We start from the raw sequence: 14060 nt of genomic DNA, 5'->3' as shown, positions 1-14060 counted from the left end.
GCCTTAAACAATAGAAATCTGATTTCTCAGAGTTCTAGGGGCTGGAAGCTAGAAGTCAGGGCATCATTAGGGTTGGTTTCTTCTGAGACCTTGCTCCTTGGCTTTTAGATGGTGGTCTTCTCCCTGTATCTTCACATCATCTTCCCTCTATATGTGTTGTGTCCTAATTTCCTCTTCTTTGAGGAAACTAGCCATACTGGATTAGGGTCCACCCACCTGACTTTATTTTTCCAGTGACCTATTTAAAAGTCCTCCCTCCAAACAGCCATGATCTGTGGTACTGGGGGTTAGGGTTCAGTGTTTGGAGTTTAGGGAGGACAGAGTTCAGCCCATAACAGATAAAATATATGCACAAAAAAAGAGATGCAAGTTCTCATGGAGGGGGTCTCCATGAGGGAGGAGACAGAATAAACAGTCACAATAAGTAAAAAGGTGGTAAGTGCTCTTTAAAAAAAGGAGAAGGATGAGGGGACTGAGAATACAAACGGTGTGATAGAAGGCAGAGGTCAGGATGGAAGGAAAGAGGGAATTACAAGTTCTGTTCTTTAGCCTGGGGACAATGGAATGCTCTTGAAGGGTTTTAAACAGAAGTATGACAGGATACATGCTTTTGAAAAGGATCACTCTGTTTACTGAAGATAAAAGGCGGGGGAAGGGAGGAAGGAGGATTTGGCAACAGTCTGATACAAGGTCATACTGGCCTGAACTAGAGTGGTAAATAGGGGGTTGGGATGATGTGGCTAGACCAAAGGTAGGCTAAAGAAATTAGATCAATAGGGGCTTCCCTGTAGCTCAGACAGTAAAGAGTCTGCCTGCAATGCAGGAGACCCGGATTCAGTCCCCGGGTTGGGAAGATCCCCTGGAGAAGGGAATGGTAATCCATTCCAGTATTCTTGCTTGGAGAATCCATGGACAGAGGAACCTGGCAGGCTACAGTCCATGGAGTCCTAAAGAGTAACACACGACTGAGTAACTAACACTAAGGAAACTGGATCAATAGCATTTAATGACTGATTGAATGAGCAAAACACAGATGACTCCTAGGATTCTGTCTTGCATGACAAGATGGATGATGGATCAGTCAGTTCAGTTCAGTCCCTCAGTTGTGTCTGACTCTTTGCAACCCCATGGACTGCCTCCCTGTCCATCACCAACTCCCAGAGCTTGCTTAAACTCATGTCCATCAAGTCGGTGATGCCATCCAACCACCTTATCCTCTGTTGTCCCCTTCTCCTCCTGCCTTCTTTCCCAGCATCAGGCTTTTTCCAATGAGTCAGTTCTTCGCATCAGGTGGCCAAAGTATTGGAGCTTCAGCATCAGTCCTTCCAATGAATATTTAGGGCTGATTTCCTTAAGGATTGACTGGTTTGATCTCCTTGCAGTCCAAGGGACTCTCAAGAGTCTTCTCCATCTGCTGCTGCTGCTGCTGCTGCTAAGTCACTTCAGTCGTGTCGGACTCTGTGCAACCCCATAGACGGCAGCCCACCAGGCTCCCCCATCCCTGGGATTCTCCAGGCAAGAACACTGGAGTGGGTTGCCATTTCCTTCTCCAATGCATGAAAGTGAAAAGTGAAAGTGAAGTCGCTCAGTCATGTCCAACTGAGATCATGAGTGTGATTTTGGATGCAGTGAGTAACATGCCTGTGTGATACACGAGTGGAAGTTATCCAGTGGTCAATTAGATACGTGGATCTGGAGGTTAGAAGTGACTTTCTTGGTGGCTCAGATGGTAAAGAATTTGCCTGCAGTTCAGGAGACCCAGGTTTGATCCCTGGGTGGGGAAGATCCCCTGGAGAAGGGAATGGCTACCCACTGCAGTATTCTTGCCTGGAAAATCCTATGGGCTGAGGAACCTCAAGGGTTATAGTCCATGGGGTCACAAAGAGTCAGACAAGACTGAGCGACTAACACAAGGACACAAGGAGGTTAGAGGACATGCATGGACTGGAGATATAGATCTGGGAACCAGCAACATAGAAGTGGTAGAAACAAGGGATGTAGATGACATAAACAATGCCTGCAAGACTGTGTTGTTTCTCTGGTCTGCTCTCCCACTCTCTGAAATGACAATTTCACACTTTCTCCACCCTCTTCAAAACTTCTTTCACTCCTGTTCAGCCAATACACAAACATACACCACCACCACCACCATCATCATGAACTGAGACCTAGATCCCAATCTCTTCTCCTGAATCCTGCCCACTATTCCCCCTCCTCTTTCTTCATTCACTCCTCCTTTATTTCCTCCATTCCATCATCTCCTATTCATGCTCAAGCCTTCCCCATCTTTAGAACAATTTTCCTTGACCCCTCCATTCCCCTTTCAGCTATTTTATCTTTTCCCTCCTCACTGTTAAACTTCTCCCAAGAGTTGTCTGTTCTCACTGCCTCCATTTTTTTTTTTTAATTCCCACTCACTTCTCAATTTGGGCTGTCCTGGTGGCTTATATGGTAAAGAATCCACCTGCCAATGCAGGAGACCTGGGTTCAGTCCCTTGGTCAAGAAGATCCCCTGGAGAAGGGAATGGCTACCCACTCCAGCATTCTTGCCTGGAGAGTCCCATGGACAGAGGAGACTGGCGGGCTATAGTCCATGGGAATCACAAAGAGTCGGACATGACTAAGCGACTAAGCAGGCACTTCTCAGTTTATCTCAATCTGTATTCCATCCTTACCATCCATTGAAATCTTTTGAGAAGGTTGGCAGGACATTCATGTTCCTAAACCTAAGGGGCATTTTTTAATTCTCATCCTCCCTGATGTCTCAGGAGCATTTATTACAGTCGACTGCAGTTGAAAACAAAGGTTGTTCTCTTGAAGTCCCAGGCTCACTTCACTCAGTTATGGAAAAAAAATAGCTACCAAATAATAAGTTTAAATAACCATAAATTGCCCATCATTCTTTCAAATAAAAATGGATTTCCATGAAAAAGTAGATAGTTTAGTTCATAACCCAACTGGGCAAATTAATTTTTTTTGAGATGACTATCATACTTTTTTCTGAAGAAGTGCTTTATGCATACTTCCTATTTTTCATACAGGATATTAAAAAGTCCTGTACTCAAGGGTTGAGATTGAATAAAATTAATACCTCTTACTGATTCCTTAGGTAAAATAGGATTTTGCTTCCTCCTGGCATGTACTGATGAAAAGTACAATGACTATAAGTACAGTGTAATATCACTGCTGTGATTTGTGCCAGTGCACTAGCAGCTTTACCCACCATTGCTTTTGCACCATCAGTGAAAATGTTCACACAGGAAAAAAAGGCAAATAATGATGATGATGCAAACAGTTTTGACCTTGTGAGACCTTGGAAAGGGACCTCCAGGGACCACAATTTGAAAATCATCCTTTTAGTTTAATCAGGATTTACCACAAACTGGTGAATACAGTCACATTCCCTGAGGGGTGAATAGTGGAAAAAAGGGGGTTCTGGTAGCATGAAAGAGGCAGGGAGGCCTGGTGTGCTGCAGTCCATGGGACTGCAAAGAGTCACACATGATTTAGTGACTGAACAACAACAATACTTGGGTGATGGGGGAATATTTGACTAGAGGGGCTTAGAGTTGGGAAAACACCTCTGAACATAAGCCTGTCAACTACCCTAGATTTTGTTCTGCTGGCCTTTTGGAACACCAGACTTAGACTTCCAGAATTCAACTAAGGTTTGAAAACAACAGCAACAACTCCACAAGCTTATCAAGTCCTGAGGACACTAGGGATGGGATGGGATGGGGTGGGTGGGACCTCATGGTCTTGTATTTTATTAGACAGAAGGATACCTCAGGTAGTTTTTTTTTTTTTTTTTTCAGAACAAAGGAATGTTTGCCTCAAAATCTGCAAATCCATACCTCTTAAGAGATGGAAAATGCTTGCAGCTTTGAAATAAACTTTTTGTTTCTAACCATCCCATTCAAATTATTTAAAATTGTAGGAGCTTCTACCAGAGCATCTATTTACTTACAAAGAATCATTATCAAGTGTTATAAACAGAACATAAATTTAGTTTAAAAAGAGAGACTGTGTGTATGTGTACGAGCTTATTTGTGTCTGACTCTTTGAGACGCTATGGACTGTAGACCACCAGGCCCCTCTGTCCATGGGATTTTCCAGGCACGAATGCTGGAGTGAGTTGCCATTTCCTACTCCAGGGGATCTTCCTGACCAGGGATCAAATCTATGTCTCCTGCGGCTCCTGAATTGGCAGGTGGATTCTTTACCACTGAGCTACCTGGGAAGCCCCAAGAGAGACTGCTGCTAAGTCGCTTCAGTCGTGTCCGACCCTGTGCTACCCCATAGATGGCAGCCCACCAGACTATGGGATTACTATTATTAATGGTACCATAAAGAGCCAGGATTGATCTTGGTTTAAATATTTTAAGATGCTGCTCCAAATAAAATAGAGAGGTTTGTTACGTATACCTATCTCTCCTATCTCTACAGTTTTATTTATTGTTTTTACCTTTAATCACCATTATTTTTAAATTTTATTTTTCTCTACAGTTTTAATGTCTCTGGGTTTGTCATGTATTAAGGGAATATGACTACAGCTAGTCACTTCCATTGGGGTCAGTTTTACCTAAAAGCCTGCAGCACTGGCAGCTGACTAAAGGCAAGGAAGTGGTTTAAGTTGCTGATAGGAAAAATTGCCATAGCAGTTTTTTCTTAGCTATTGTCAGAGGCTTGCCTAGTGTTAGAGACAAAGAGACAAAGAGGAGTACCACTGGACCCAAAACTCCTTGGTTCTTTGCCATCATGGGCTCTCCATTACAGCTATCATGGGCTCTCCATTACTGCTAAGAATATAGTTATGCAAGCTCCGATAGCCCAGCTTAAAAGTGAAAGTGAAGTCTCTCAGTCGTGTCTGACTCTTTGTGACCCCATAGACAGTAGCCTACCAGGCTCCTCCCTCCATGGGATTCTCCAGGCAAAAGTACTGGAGTGGGTTGCCATTTCCTTCTCCAGGGGATCTTCCTGACCCAGGGATCAAACCCTGGTCTTCCACATTCCAGGCAGACGCTTTAACCTCTGAGCCACCAGAGAGTAGTGGCTTAGCTTAAAAGTACCACCGGCCAATCAAAGTGTATTTTGATGACACAATCATTTGTAACAGATTTTATTGGTTAAGTGTGGTTTTATTTGGGAGGAGGTTTCTTCAAACACTAGGAACTTGTTGGGGTGTCTGTAACCAGGTTAAACTAGAATTGGTTTCTTAAACATGGAGCTTGGGTGTTTTAAATGTTGAATTTCACTTTTTTAGTAAAGTTACTGATTCTGAACATATATCTAGACTCTGATTTTTCTCCAAATGTCAACATTAAAAATGCATTTTGTATAGTCATATCAAGAACCTCAACATTTATATAATCACTTCATTTCACAGGTAAGAAAACTGAAACTACAAGAGACATGCTTGCCCAAGGTCACACACAGCTGGTAAGTGTCAAAGATGAGGTTTAACCCGGATCTAAATGCTTCTTATTCACCCTCTTAAACCACTGCACTTTAGTACAGTATATCTGTCTTCTGTGTGGACATTTGAAAAATACTTAAAACTGGATTATAGGGTTGGTCACTTTTGAAGTACAAAATCACATGGGCTGATGTGAAGTATGATTATATACAAGCTACATCTTAAGTATGTGTTATTTCAGGATCTCCCTGCCATGACTTACTCATACCAGTCACTGAAATCATCTATGCTTCCATGATGAAATATTCTCAGATGTGTTGTGGCATGCATACTTACCTCAACATTGTTTTCAGGTATATGAGTTCAGTCTGCTTTCCAAGTCTCCCCATGAAATGAGTAGATAAGTAGGTGAGTGTGACAAGTTATGTATCTTGGATGTTTGATGAAATTTTAGGGCTGCCCATGGGAAAGATTGAAGGCAAAAGGAGAAGGGGGAGAGAGAGGATGAGATGGTTAGATAGCATCACTGACTCACCGGACACGAGTTAGAGCAAACTCCAGGAGATAGTGGAAGACAGAGGAGCCTGGTGTGCTGCAGTCCATGGGGTGCAAAGAGTCAGATACGACTTAGCGACTGAACAACAACATCGGCATAGTCCCTCAACAGGGTGTCCAGGAAGTTTTAAGCTTTAAATATAAATATATTTTTATTGAGCACCTACAAGATTACTAGATACAAAATCTCAGCTCACTCTACCATTTATGAGACAAGCCGAAGAGATAAGCATGAAGGGTAGGGTTGTGGGGAGTATAGGCTTTGGAACGGAACAGAGTGAAAGGGTAGAGACAAGAAAGCAGATAGCTACCCAGGACCTCCCTGACAACCTTGAACAATTTCAGTCTAAGTTACCAAATATAGAAAACGCTGAGTATCTGGATTTCTTGTGGGAAATGGCAAAACTTCTCTGGGTTGGACACAGGACAACCAAACTGGCAGGCACAAGTATCCAAGAGCATGAGGCATTGAAGTATGCAGATGTAAAAGCACAGAAATCCTCTGCAGAGTGCAGCAGCATGGGCTAGAATGGCGGGTACACCAACCCCATATCTGAGCTATGCCATCATTAGACAGTATGGACTCCCTTTGAATCTGTGAAACAAAGTTGACTAGGCAGTGGCCTTTCTTTCTTTATCAGATCTCAGATTCTTCACAATGATAACTAACATGTACTGAGCGCCTTCCTTCTATGTTCTAGGCTCTTTACAACCACGCATTATTTCCTCTGTTCAGGCCAACATCTGAAAAAAGGCTTTATAGCTGAAGGATCTGAGCTCAGAGAAGTTATTAATAAGCAACTTACCCCAGTTTCCATAGCTCATGACTCCATGCTTCTTCTATTAAAGTACACTGCCTCACATGTCTCATTCTACAGCTGTCTTCTATTTTCAAAAGGAATTGCTGACTTTTGCTTCTTTCCCCTTAACACTCTGCCTAACATCATCTCCTTATCTTGGTCAATTTTTTTCTAGCATCATGAATAGAGACCCTTTGTGAACTGTTGTAACCCAACAGGTGCAAAGAATACAGGTACCCTGGTTGCCATGACAGAAGCTACAAACTATCCTTACCTCTGCCCAGAGACTCACTAAGTCATAGGTTCCTCTTGGTGTCACTGAGGCCATCTCAAGCTTCTGGAGCATGGAAAATGTTCCTACTATTTAAAGAATAAAACAAAATCATTCATACATAGTATTGACATCTAGCAGGTAGTTTACTAAGTGGTCTTGTGTGCGTGTGTGTGTGCTTAGTTGCTCAGATGTGTCCGACTCTGTGTGACCCCAAGGATGGCAGCCCACAGACTCCTCTGTTCATGGGATTCTCCCGGCAAGAATACTGGAGTGGGTGGTTTGACTAATAGGTAATGTAGTAATTTTTATTTTTATAATGTGGGTTGTGGGGTGGAGTGGAGGAGAAATATAGGACAATTTTTCTGTGGTTGATTCTGTAAGTTTATGTGGGGAATCAGGGCAGGAGATCTGTTTCCTGGGCTTTGAACAAAGATTTCTGGCCAGGCTTGCTGGGCCTGCCACAGACTCGTCATAGTCCAGCAACCTCATTGTACAAATGGGTGAGTTTTGAGGCCAGGCTGAAGAAAGGATTGGCCTGAGGTCATAGAGCTAGTTAGTGGGACAGTTCCTTCTTTTGCAAACAGTGCTCTAGGCAATTAAAACTCTGTCTGTTCCACGACCAAATGCCTGTAATTATGATTCCTATTGCTTAATTTTTTTCCAAAATGAGCTATGGTAAGAACAGGAGGGGAGCTCTGGGCAAAGGTTTCCAGAATGGAATAGCAATACAACATAGCTGAACATGGCTGAACAATCTAGGATGAGTGGTATGGCCTTTAATACCTTTGTATGAAATGGCAACCCACTCCAGTGTTCTTGCCTGGAGAATCCCAGGGATGGGGGAGCCTGGTGGGCTGCTGTCTATGGGGTCACACAGAGTAGGACACAACTGAAGTGACTTAGCAGCAGCAGCAGCATGCCTGGATTTGACAGGTGTCTGGACTGTCAGTGAATGAGAATACTGCTGAAACCTTGTTAGTGTTCAGTCCTGTTTTAGCCACATCTTCCAGTCTCAGTGCTTGCCTCAAGGTGTTGTGAGAACTAGGCCATATTCCCCACTCCTTTCAAAAGGCCCTTCTCAGGGACTTCTCTGGTGGTCCAGTGGCTAAGACTCCATGCTCCCAGTGTAGGGGGTACAGGTTCCATCCCTGGTCGGGGAACTAGAGCCCAAATGCCACAAGTAAGAGTTCACTGCATGCCTCAACTAAAAATCCCATGTGCTGCAACTACGACCTAGGGCAGCCAAATAAATATTTTAAAAATTATTTTGAAAAAGGCCCTTTCTCAAGCACAGCTCAGGTCAGAAGGAGCAAGTGTGCATCAAGGCTACGTGCCCAAATCCTAATCCCAAGACTACCAAGTGCCAGTACCTTGCTGACAGCCTCTCTCCTGAAGTCGTTCACTTAGGCTCTACCAAAAGGGAGACGATTTGCTCTTCAACAAACATTTGCTGACCCATGACTCTGTGCATGTCACAAGGCTAGGACATGAAGATACAGGGTTAAACTGTGGCTGCCCTTAGTGAACTCCCAGTCAAGTAGGTGAAACAGACACTAAACAATGCCATAGGTCAGTGCAACAGAGGCCCCAACTGTACATCAGGCACAGGGGTGAGAAGGTGGATAAGACCCCGTCCAGCACTCACCACCTCACAGACACACAGGAAAACAGTAATGGGTTTAACTACTGGGAAAGAGATCTGCTTGGGGAGCTAGGGGAACTGAAGAGAGGGGTCTAAAGGAAGTGTTGGTCACAACAACTGAGGAAGTCCTGGAAAATCACCAATTGGATGGAGGCAGTAAAGGTCTCTGTTCTGTGCTTCCGCTGAGAAATCAGATTAGCTGCCAGCCACAGAGCCTCAGGCCAGTTTCTGGGCGCTTAGAGCAAGGACAAGGAAACTCAGAAGAAGCTTTTGCTTTTCTATCTGCAGGCACAATTGTGACGCAAACTAAAGTTTGTCTGCCCTTCCTGAGCCTCCTCCCAGGATTGTTCCAGTTGCAATTTCTCCTTATCTGAAAGGCCTTTTCCAGAAAGAAGCTTAGATAAATCCGTTCTATGTGAACAACTGGTAAGAGCAGTGCCTCCCAGATTGTCTGAGAGTAAGAATCACCTGGTGTCATTCCAAATTGTATTTTTGATCTTGTTTTTCTCGTGGTATGATATTGTGACTTATAAGAAATATATATTTGGTCTTCCTCCCCATTTCTGGCTGTTGTTGTTCAGTCACTAAGTCGTGTCCAACTCTTGGTGACCCCATGGACTGCAGCACGCCAGGCTTCCCTGTCCTGCACTATCTCCCAGAGTTTGCTCAAACTCATGTCCATTGAGTCAGTGAAGCCATCCAACCATCTCATTTTCTGTCACCCCCTTCTTCTCCTGCCCTCAATCTTTCCCAGCATCAGAGTCTTTTCCAATGAGTCAGCTCTTCGTATCAGGTGGCCAAAGCATTGGAGCTTCAGCACCAGCCCTTCCAGTGAATATTTAGGGTTGATTTCCTTTAGGATTGATTGGTTTGATCTCCTTTCTGTCCAAGGGACTCTCAAGAGGCTTCTCCAGCACCACAGTTTGAAAACATTAATTCTTTGTTGCTCAGCCTTCTTTATGGTCCAACTTTCACATCCATACATGACTACTGGAAAAACCATAGCTTTAACTATATGAGCCTTTGTCAGCAAAGTGATTTCTCTGCTTTTTAATACATTCTCTAGGTTTGTCATAGCTTTTCTACCAATGAGCAAGTTCTTTTAATTTCATGGCTGCAGTCACTGTCTGCAGTGATTTTGGAGCTCAAGAAAATAAAGTCTGTCACTGTTTCCAGTTTTCCTCCTTCTATTTGCCATGAAGTGATGGGACCAGATGCCATGATCCTAGGTTTCTCAATGTTGAGTTTTAAGTCAGCATTTCCACTCTTCTCTTTCGCCTTCATTAAGAGGGTCTTTAGTTCCTCTTTGCTTTCTGCCATTAGAGTGATATCATCTGCATATCTGAGGTTATTGATATTTCTCCTGACAATCTTGATTCCAGCTTGTGCTTCATCCAGCCTGGCATTTCAAATGATGTACTCTGCATATAAGTTAAATAAGCAGGGAGACAATATACAGCCTTAACGTATGCCTTTCCCAATTTGGAACCAGTCCATTGTTCGATGTCCGGTTCTAACTGTTGCTTCTTGTTCTGCGTACAGGTTTCTCAGGAGACAGGTCAGGTGGTCTGGTATTCCCATCTCTTTAAGAATTTTCCACAGTTTGTTGTGATCTACATAGTCAAAGGCTTTAGAGTAGTCAATGAAGCACAAGTAGATACTTTTCTAGAATTCCCTTGCTTTTTGTATAACTCAACAGATGTTGGCAATTTGATCTCAGAGTTCCTAAAACTCTTGAAATATCTTAAGTGATGAGAGCAATAAAAGTGTCTGGATATTCATAACAAACCCCTTTCAACCCATCTGAGTTTATGTTAATGTGGTGACTTTTGGAAAACTCCTAAGGATGGGGACCTCCAGAGGGAAGAGGGGCTGGAGGTTGAGTCAATCACGAGTGGCCAATAATTTAGTCTATCAGGATTATTTAATGAAACCTCTATGAAGACCCAAAAGGACAGGGTTCAGAGGACTCTCAGGTTGGTGAACCAGAACATTTCCACGTGCCACCATTCTGGGTCCCAAACTGCATGAGGACAGGAGCTCTTTTTTGTTTAGGACCTAGCCCTATGTATCTCTTCATCTGGCCATTGGTTCATATTCTCTAGTATCCGTTGTAATAAATCTGTAATCTAGTGACTAAACTGATTTTCTGAGTTCTGTGAGCTGCTCTAGCAAATTAATTGAACCCAAAGGAGGGGGTCATTGGAACCTCTATTTTATAGCCAATTGGTGAGAAGTATAGGTGATAACCTGGACTTGTGATTGATATATGAAGTGGAGTGTGGTCTTATGGGACTGATCTCTTAACCTGTGGGATCTGACACAATCTCTGGGTAGGTAGTATCAGAGTTGAGTTGAATTGTGGATAGACAGTGTCAGAGTGGGATTGAATTATAGGACACCCAGCTGGTGTCAGGCAATTGGTCAGTGGTATGGAAAAGCTCACACTTCAGAATTTTTGGAGCAGAATCTTACCTGGAAATTCTTATTCAGTAAGTCTGGGTACATTCTGGAAGTCTGGTTTTTTGTTTTTTTTTTGTGTGTGTGTGTGTGTGTGCGTGTGCGTGTGTGTGTGTGTATTTTCCTAGAGATTTTTAAAATTTTATTTTTAATTGAAGGACCTATTTGCAGGGCGTCAGTGGAGATGCAGACATAGAGAACAGACTTATGGACATGGGAGGTGAGTTGGGGGAAGGAAGGAGAGGGTGGGACAAATGGAGAGAGTAACATGGAAACATATATACTACCATATGTAAAATAGCCAATGGGAAATTTCTGTATGAGTCTGCAAATCCATTTTTTATCAAGGGCTCTGTGAACAAAGTAGAACAAGGAGCATTGCTCACCACTCAGTTTTACAAGTGTTAAGTCATAACCCACTGCATTTGCTGATGGACAGTGTACCCTGAGATGAAATCAGGATTAGAACAGAATGAGGCACTCTTTGCTTTGGACAAGCAGACATCGTGGATATTAGATGCATGTCTCAGGAAGAATGTCAATGACCCCAGATTCTTCCATCTCTCATACATAAGAAAGCATACTTAAAATCATTAACTTGAGATATCCGTTCTTTGTGAATAACAATAATCTTTTACCAAGAATGTATGCTTGACTGCCCATGTCTCCTAGCTGAAAGTTGTGGATAAACTGGTTTCACCCCTACCACTTTGGAGCATTTTCCTCAAGTGAATGGCTGTCTCCCTGACTATAGTCCTCAGCAAGACAACAAATAAAACTTAAATTCACGACTCATATGTTGTACGTCTTTCTTTAAGTCAAGAGCTTCAGGTTAAAAAAAAGAGTAATTCTTTAGGCAAATTTGGGAAACCATGATTTAAAGCATTGTCTCCAGGAATTCACAATAAAGGCTTTGGTTCCTAATGTGGAACGTCAAAAACACATATCTGAGTGATAGAGTATAAAGGTTTTAAAACATAATAATAAAATAGACAGTACTCTGGAAGAGCATCCCATAATTACATTATCACATATACTATAAATATTAGCAGATGAGAACCTTCTAGCAGCCTGGTAAACTGGGTAGGCCAAGGATTCTTGTCCCAGTTTTAGGGATGAGGAAACCACACCAGAGTGTAGCTTGTAATGTAACTGGAGAGAAAACAAACATGCATTAAATGATGCAAGAACAACACAAAGTAAGATGCCTGCTTTTGTAAAAGGATACTTTGTAACATGGTTTATAAGGTCCGAAGGGATGTGGATGGAACCCAACAGTAGACTGAAGCAGATAGGAGTCTGAAGCTTCCCCAGAGTAGGAGATACAGATATTTGTATTTGGAAACTCAGTTATTTTCTATGGCACCATGAAGTTTTTCTACATTGCATTGTCATGTGAACTATACCAGTTACATTTTCCACAACTATATATTGTACCACAAACCAGTCTGACCTGCAAGGGAAGTATAAGCTTTGGTCCTTTTGCAATGCTCTGCTGCCTAACCAGTTTGTGCTTGCAAAATGGCACGTGATCCAGTCAAGATGGAGATGTCCTAGTAAAGGGAGGATGGCGGTTATATGAGGTTTTGCCTGGGATCCTTTCTAGGCCTACCTAGGGCTTCAGATGCAGTGAAGTTGAAGGATTTCATCCAGTTGTATCATGTCTCTTCTGGATCAGGCATTCTGCTGCCAGCTATGGGTGGGTTTGAGAAATTCTTAGTCTAGGCAGGAGAGAAAGGAAGACATATACATGACCAGTGATTACCTAAGTCAGGAAGAATTCCAAAGCAGAATAAGTAACATTATATGGTGGTGGGGCAAGAGTTAATTGTGATCATGGCCAATCCTGGAGGGTTTACTGGAGGAAGTGACATTTTCACTGGGTGTTGAAAGATAGATAGGTACTGCAAAGACAGAAGGGCATTATAACTGTGGGAATCTTGGAGCAAAGGCATCCGAAGCCTGAGCCCAAGGGAAATCTACTGGCAGCCCATTGCTTGGATAGGACAATTGGGAGAAATCCTTTGGGCCTTATACTTGTAGGGAGGGGACCCAGAGTGGCTGTACCTTATTCTCCTTAATGGACATCATTAAAATTTAATTTTGAAAATTCTCTCTTTAATGATACTCCAAGGAGAGATGGTTTGATGCATCACTGACTCAGTGAACATGAGGTTGAACAAACCCCAGGCGATAGTAAAGGACAGGGAAGCTTGGAGTGCAGCAGTCCATGGGATCGCAAAGGGTTGGACATGACTTAGCAACTGAACAATAACAAAAGGGGCCTATGAGCATTACTGACAGTGTGGCCTCTCAAGGGGGAGTATTGGGGGCAGCCAGTGCTGGTTGAGTTGTCCCAGGCCCTACTATCTTCCAGGAATGGCAGTTGATGGGCTCAAGTATTGAGTTATCAGAAAAGGATTGCAGAGGACCTCATATAAAATGCTAAGGGGTTGTAGATACTGTTGAGACATTGAAAGGTTTTAAGCAGAAGAGTAATATGTTGCATATACATCTTAAATCCCTCTGGTTGCTGTCTGGGAGGTGGTTTAGACAAAGACAAGAGTGGAAGGAGAGAGTCTAATCAGAAGGCTACTGCAATGGTTCAAGCAAAAAATCATGGGGCCGAAACAGAGCCTGTAGCACTGAGGATGGCTTGGAGAAAGAGGTGGTTAATAAGATGTCTCAGAGGTAGAATTAATTAGCTTCTGTCCTCAGTGTGTGTGTGAGTGTGTGTGTGTAGGGGAATAAGTCAAGGATCACTGCCTAACAAGTGCAACGAGAGACTGTCTTCTGTAAGAGTTCACATTCTCCTCAAGGGGCAGCAGGAAAGAGAGGAGGGGCAGGTCAGAGAGAGCCAGGAGAAACCCAGAGACCAGGTGGCAAGCAAGGAAGCCCTGCCCCTGGATCCGG

Source organism: Bos taurus, chromosome X (assembly GCF_002263795.3).
Source record: "Bos taurus isolate L1 Dominette 01449 registration number 42190680 breed Hereford chromosome X, ARS-UCD2.0, whole genome shotgun sequence".
Classification (NCBI taxonomy): Eukaryota; Metazoa; Chordata; class Mammalia; order Artiodactyla; family Bovidae; genus Bos; species Bos taurus.
The sequence above is the reverse complement of the archived record's forward strand: the minus strand, read 5'-3'. Positions refer to the sequence as shown.